The following is a 7572-nucleotide window of genomic DNA, read 5'->3' on the forward strand; positions in this document are numbered from 1 at the left end:
TTTAATTTAGAACAATAAAGGATTGTGTCTTTATTTCAATTAAAGGACTTTATTCTGGGTGTTTGTGTTTTCTTTTAACTTTGACTATGGGGTTAGTAATGGGGGTGTCTTATAGACGCCTCTCCATTACTAACCTGGGCTTGATGTCAGCTGGCATTATAAGCTGACATCAACCCCAACCCTATTACCCCCTGCCACCGCACCAGGGCAGCGTGGAAGAGCGAGGCTAAGTGCCAGAATTGGCGCATCCTATGGATGCGCCATTTCTGGGGCGGCTGACGGCTGGTGTTTCTAGCCTGGGAGGGGGCCAATATTCATGGCTCCCTTCCTGGGCTATTAATATCAGCCCCCAGCTGTCTGCCTAGCCTTTGCTAGCTAGTAAATTAGGGGGGACCCCACGTCATTTTTTTTAGGGGGGGTCCTCCATTTTAATAGCTAGTAAAGGCTAGGTATTCAGCTGGGGGCTGATATTAGTAGCCTGGGAAGCTCCGTGGGTATTACCCCCTTCCCAGGCTTCAAACATCTGCCCCAGCTGTCTGCTTAACCTCCGCTAGAGACTAAAATTACGGGGAATCCCACGCCAATTTTTTTTAATAATAAATCCTTTATTTTAATACTAAATGACAAGTACAGTAACCAACACTGTCACTGTACTTATTATATATGTGACTGACATGTTTCTATCTATCTAATCTATGTGTGAAGCTCTATTCTGTCTGTTATAAATTGTCGGGTACAGATGCTGAATTGCCGGACGGTTTTTTTAAAGAGACAGTGCATGAAAACACTATTATTTTTTTTAATAAATCCTTTGCAGTAAATGACAAGTACAGTAAGCAACACTGTCACAGTACTTCATATATATGTGACTGACATGTTTCTATCTAATCTATGTGTGAAGCTCTATTCTGTCTGTTATAAATTGTCGGGTACCGCTGCTCTATTGCCGGCTGGCTTTTTTAAAGAGACGGTGCACGAAAACACTATTATATTTTTTAATAAATCCTTTACACTAAATGACAAGTACAGTAAGCAACACTGTCACTGTACTTCATATATATGTGACTGACATGTTTCTATCTATCTAATCTATGTGTGATGCTCTATGCCTTCATGTCTAAATTGTCGGGTACCGGTGTATGCCGCTGCTGAATTGCCGGCCGGCTTTTTTAAAGAAAGCGTCTTCTGAGCAGTTTGTCAGCTTTTGGACACCTTTGAAGGTGTTTTCTATGTGTTCCTATGTGTTTTTGTTTGCCTGCCATTGGTTTTAACGGTGTTCGACGGTGTTCGACGAACAGTTCGACGAACAGTTCCTCGAACATCCCGGTGTTCGACGAACCGAACCCGAACACTAAGGGGGTGGCTCAACACTAGTTCGGACCATCAGTTGTGTTGTGCAGAAGTCTGGTGGATACACAGCTGATAGTCCTACTGAATAGACTGTTAGCTGCTTTTTTCTTGCCATAATACAAATTCTAAGTAAAAATAAACGAGTGGCCATCATTACTTTAAGAAATGAAGGTCAGTCAGTCCGAAAAATTGGGAAAACTTTGAAAGTGCAGTTGCAAAAACCATCAAGCGCTACAAAGAAACTGGCTCACATGAGGACCACCCCAGGAAAGGAAGACCAAGAGTCACCTCTGCTTCTGAGGATAAGTTTATCCGAGTCACCAGCCTCAGAAATCACAGGTTAACAGCAGCTCAGATTAGAGACCAGGTCAATGCCACACAGAGTTCTAGCAGCAGACACATCTCTTCAACAACTGTTAAGATGAGACTTTGTGCAGCAGGCCTTCATGGTAAAATAGCTGCTAGGAAACCACTGCTAAGGACAGACCACAAACAGAAGAGACTTGTTTGGGCTAAAGAACACAAGGAATGGACATTAGACCAGTGGAAATCTGTGCTTTGGTCTGATGAGTCCAAATTTGAGATCTTTGGTTCCAACCACCGTGTCTTTGTGCGACGCTGAAAAGGTGAACGGATGAACTCTACATGCCTGGTTCCCACCATGAAGCATGGAGGAGGAGGTGTGATAGTGTGGGGGTGCTTTGCTGGTGACACTGTTGGGTATTTATTCAAAATTGAAGGCATACAGAACCACATGGCTACCACAGCATCTTGCAGCGGCATGCTATTCCATCCGGTTTGCGTTTAGTTGGACCATCGTTTATTTTTCAACAGGACAATGACCCCAAACACACCTCCAGGCTGTGTAAGGGCTATTTGACCAAGAGCGAGAGTGATGGGGTGCTACGCCAGATGACCTGGCCTCCACAGTCCCCAGACCTGAACCCAATCGATATGGTTTGGGGTGAGCTGGACCGCAGAGTGAAGGCAAAAGGGCCAACAAGTGCTAAGCATCTCTGGGAACTCCTTCAAGATTGTTGGAAGACCATTTACGGTGACTACCTCTTGAAGCTCATCAAGAGGATGCCAAGAGTGTGCAAAGCAGTCATCAAAGCAAAAGGTGGCTACTTTGAAGAACCTAGAATATAAGACATATTTTCAGTTGTTTCACACTTTTTTGTTAAGTATATAATTCCACATGTGTTAATTCATAGTTTTGATGCCTTCAGTGTGAATGTACAATTTTAATAGTCAAGAAAATACAGAAAAATCTTTAAATGAGGTGTGTCCAAACTTTTGGTCTGTACTGTAGTGAGCATTTTGAACCCACAGGTACAACACTGAATTTGATAACATTAGGTCATCATATTGCGAAAGTTCATTTTTTTTCACAAAAATCTTGCTTTAGCCCCAAATTTCTCACTTCTGTAAGCGGTAACAGCAAAAATTGGACCCCACAGTTTGTTGTTCACTTTCCTATGAGCGCGGCAATACCCCACATATAGTCAAAAAGTCTTGTTTGGATGAACAGCAGGGCTCAGAACGGAAGACTGAAATAGATTGTGGGTGACATGTTGCATTTGCAGGGCCACTAAGGTGTCTAAACAGCAGAAACCACCCCCCTCCCCACCCACTACACCCTTCAAGGATTTTATCTATGGCTATAGTGAGGTTTTTGAACTCAAAGGTACTATACAGAATTTGAAAACATTAGGTCATCATATTGATATGTCATCAATAGTGTTGAACAAAAGTGCTCGCTACCCACAAAAAAACAGGCAGGGATTGCTTGTATATGGCAGGCAATCCTCGCATGTTTTTTTGGTTGTCTTAACAGCCGCGGAACATGAGGGGCGGTGACTCTAGCATGTCACTTGAGCACCCACGATACTCTGTGCATACCAGGCACCTGATGCAAACTCGAGTAGCGAGCACCTGCACTCGACACTAGTCGTCATATCGTCATTTTTTTTTTGCTTGAAAAAACACTAACCATAGGCCTAACCGTAACAGTAAGAAATAAAAATTGTGAAATAAAAAAAAATTAATCCAAGGGGATGACATGGTGAAGGAGGAGGATGACATACTAATTATTGGCTTTTAATCACTGCTGTTTCCGGCTGGCCAATCTCGGTGGGCCATTTTTTTTCAGGAATATGGCGGAGGTACAAGTGGTGGTCTGGGGACTTTAGTCTCTCCCCTCTGACATGTATATCATGTAAGAAGAGAGAGAAATTATTTTAATAATGGACACAGTTTGTTTTTTTTTTCAAATGTGATCCCAGTTATTCACTGAATAACGGCGATCACGTTATCGGGGACCAGAGAATACAGCCCTGATCGTGTTCTCCAGGGTCTCAGCGCCCCTTAAGATTTTTGGACTTTGGGGGGCGCTATACCCTTATTCCTGATCGCCGTTTGAACACAGAAATGAGGGAATAAGGCCCCTTAAAGGCCGCTGTTTTAATGTGTATCTGCGGTCGTTAAGGGGTTAATAAACGTTTGGAAAGGGCATTACATAACAATCTTTTACTATGCAAGAATAAAAAGGAAAAACGATTAGTATTTTCTTTTTTTCACACAGTCCATTTGGTAATATCATTAGAGCAGTCATTAGAAAGAATTGGCAGATCTAGAGCTGTTGCAATTAGGAAACCGATTGTATCATTCCAACCTTGTCCAAATCTAAAAGACATACCAGGAAGGTTACTTTACATGCAGACAAAACAGGTTAAGCACTGCCAAGAGGCAACTTTAAAGGAAATGGGTCATGAGTGGCCAGTTTTTGCTCTCATTTTATTTCTGATGCCCCCTTGTGTCTCCTTTGGGGCTCACAATCTAAATTCCCTTGCAGTATGTCTTTGGAGTGTGGGAGGAAACCGGAACCAAACCCACACAAACACGGGGAGAACATACAAACTCCTTGCAGATGTTGTCCTTGGTGGGATCTGAACCCAGGACCCCAGCGCTGCAAGGTTATAGTGCTAACCACTGAGCCACCGTGCTTCCCTGGCAAATCTTAAGGGGTGAAACTGCTGGCTGTGGATATTGGAATGAGCTCAGACCATTTTCCACACAGATGCAACAGTCAGCCTAGTTATGAATAATGCTGCTGACTGGGAACCAAATAGAGGTGTGGAGGTGGTGATGTCATCAGTAGGGGCGGGTGGTGGAGTTGGCATTAAAGAACAAAGACAATAACCAGCCAAAAGATCGTTTGGGTTAAGATCTGCTTGTTCTGTGGTCAGCTCGCGACTGATGTTGATGTAAGAGGCTCAACAGTGCCTGAAAGCTGTGGTGGTGTCGTGGAGATGGCAATTCCTATGTGCGGGTATCTTGGGTGTAGAAATTATTTTCCTCATCACCAGAGGATCACTTAATTGCAGTGTGCAGGGTGCGCTATTTAAAAATAAGCCTTCCACATCCAAGTACACATCAACTAGGAACTATGTCTTACCGTCAGCACATGAAATGGCTTCATATGCTCATGTGGGGAATGCAAACTGACCAGCAATATGTGCAATTTCAAATTGACCTATTCCTCCTCCTTTTGATCGTCTTTCTGGTAACCAGTCTGCACCCACAAGTAGTGCCTTCTCGTTATCATCAAGCCCCATCCTTTTCTACTGCTTTCCATACTTTTCCTCCTCTCCCTACATTTTGTTGCCAGTTAGCTTTTTGTGTGCCCAAGAAACATGCTCAGTCTGCCGTTTTTGTGGAACCTGGACTCCAACATGTCTAAGTTCACCACAATCTATGCCAAACCACCTGGATTGTACTTGCTTTTACAAAAGAATCGTGTGCACTCAGCCGCAATGGAAGATACCTAGCCGTCATCTCACATTCTTTTTCATTAATTTTGAAATTAAATGTTTTCATGCCTGCATCTAGAGTGTCTTTTACCATCAGCACTCTGGGCAGGATTGTGCTGATGTGTAGGTCAGAGCAAAAATATGATTACAAATAATAGTTTGGTTCACTGGAGAGTCAACATTCCCCTGTGTGTGCCACTACCAAAGCTTCAACAAATAACTAAAACCATAGCAACAGCGATTTCAGTATATATAACATGATGGACCAGAAGTTTTATCTGCCGCTGCACCAACCTAAAGAACATCAGCAAACAGTCGCATTGCCTGGACAGCCTGGTTCAGTTGTGCCCACAATGTGTCCTTTCTCTGGCAGAGAAGTCCCATGTATTCCTGGATCATCAAATTGGCCCAGTGGCAGGAACAGTCCCAGTTTGCTATGGGCGTAGTGTGGCCAGTGTCTTTGTCACACACCTCAAGCATCGAAAACTTATTTGGCAAAATGAATCAGGCATCGATCAGTGCCAACTTTCATTATCCTACAGCTGATTACATCACATGTACCATCTGTCTGCCTGCCGTCTGTCTTCTACACTGTTCTGATGCTACTAAGGCATATGGCCCATATTTAACAGGGCATTTACCATCTGTCCATGTTGACTCAGGGTATATCGGACTGTCATCCCAGTGCAGTCCGATATACCCTGAGTCGACATGGAGGAGATGGAGAATTCACTTTCTCTGTCTCCTCCACAGCTGTGCTCCGATCCTCTCAAGCGAGAGAATCGCAGCACGGTAGCATGACACTCGGCTCCCACTCGCAGCTGAGTAGGAGCCGAGGGTCATTAGCATATCGCATCCAATGCTCTTGCATCAGCTGCTATAAGCTGGTGTGTTTATTATTTTACTCAGGGCAAACATACGGATTGAGAAGGGGTTGTCTGAGTAGTGGACAACCCCTTTAAAGAACTCAAATGTGGATCAATACAGTACTAGGAGACATCATTTCCTGACAAATTAGGCTTTACATTATTGAAATTCGCGGCAAATCAAAATTTAATCTGGCAAATTCGAATTTCAAAATATAATCACTTTTTACACACAGGGCCTTTTAGGTTTGGATTTCTTTTTCCCTTAATAATAAAGAATTTCATTTAAAAACTTCATTTTGTGTTTACTTGTGTTATCTTTGTCTAATATTTAAATTTGTTTTGTGATCTGAAACATTTAAGTGTTACAAACATGCAAAAGAGTAAAAAATCAGGAAGGGGGCAAACACTTTTTCACACCACTGTATACATGAGAAAGAATGAATTCCGACATATAACGTTAGGCAAATGTCCCTGAAATGGCTGAAAGCCTTAGCAGACAATTAGCTGAACAGCACAAGGACACTGCCCATGCAGCAGAATGGGCAAATAAGAATCTTTTCATTTTCTCTGCGGATGCGGCAGGCGGGGAATGTAGGAGCCCAGGACAGAAAAACATAGGGGCCTAGGATGTAAGACATAGGGGCTAACGATGGGGGATATAGCGGCCTCAGATAGAGGACATAGGGACCCAAGATGGAGGACATAGTTATCGCATAAGTTCGGATTTCATAAAATCCTGAAGGGCTGAGAACAGCCCACAACCCTGCCCACGTGAGGTCATCATAGCCGGGCGGGGAGGTGTAGGTGGAACTTAGGGGCTGATATCAGTCCGAATTATGATCTGTGTTCGTGTAGAGAGATACATTTTTGGTGTATGCATGATTCCCGTCCGCTGGACAAATTTCAAACTAAGCACTCTCCTTCAGCTAAGTTGACTTGTCTCTGCGAGCAGGGTGGTAAGTACTTTCGCTAATATTTTTCATAAACACTGCCCCCCTTTGGATTAAATATAAAATGTAATAGTTCTGTTCCGTGTGTTCTGTAACCGCACCTCGAAGCCATATGCTACCTATCAGGCGTCTAATCGGCCTGTATAAACGATTGGTGGTGGCAGCGAGTAGTCTGTGGTTATCGTGGCGTTATCGGTGATCGTACTGGGGTATATACACAAATTCCATGTGTTGGAATCCGCAGGTGTACATACCATACGCTCACTGTTAGTTTTCCGATAACCGGCCTGTTAGTGCGAACAGCCTACGACCTCCTCCATTGATCGTCTGCCAATTGTGTAATTGTCCGGATGATAGGGGGCAGCAGAGAGCTTTTCTCTCCAAAGATCACAGCGGGTGGCTCTGAGTGACTTCCGGCCTGTGATGTTTGTGATTAAATCCCTGACATGTACACTTACACTATAAAGTATATACAGAGCTCCAGTGTATAATGTCATTGGTGATCACGGTGTTACCTGAACACTATATAGTATATACAGAGCTCCTGTATATAATGTCAGCAGTGATCACTGTATTACCTGTACACTATAT

The sequence above is a fragment of the Phyllobates terribilis genome, unplaced genomic scaffold (assembly GCF_046119375.1).
Source record: "Phyllobates terribilis strain yellow unplaced genomic scaffold, ASM4611937v1 Scaffold_11__3_contigs__length_659146591, whole genome shotgun sequence".
NCBI classification, from domain to species: Eukaryota; Metazoa; Chordata; class Amphibia; order Anura; family Dendrobatidae; genus Phyllobates; species Phyllobates terribilis.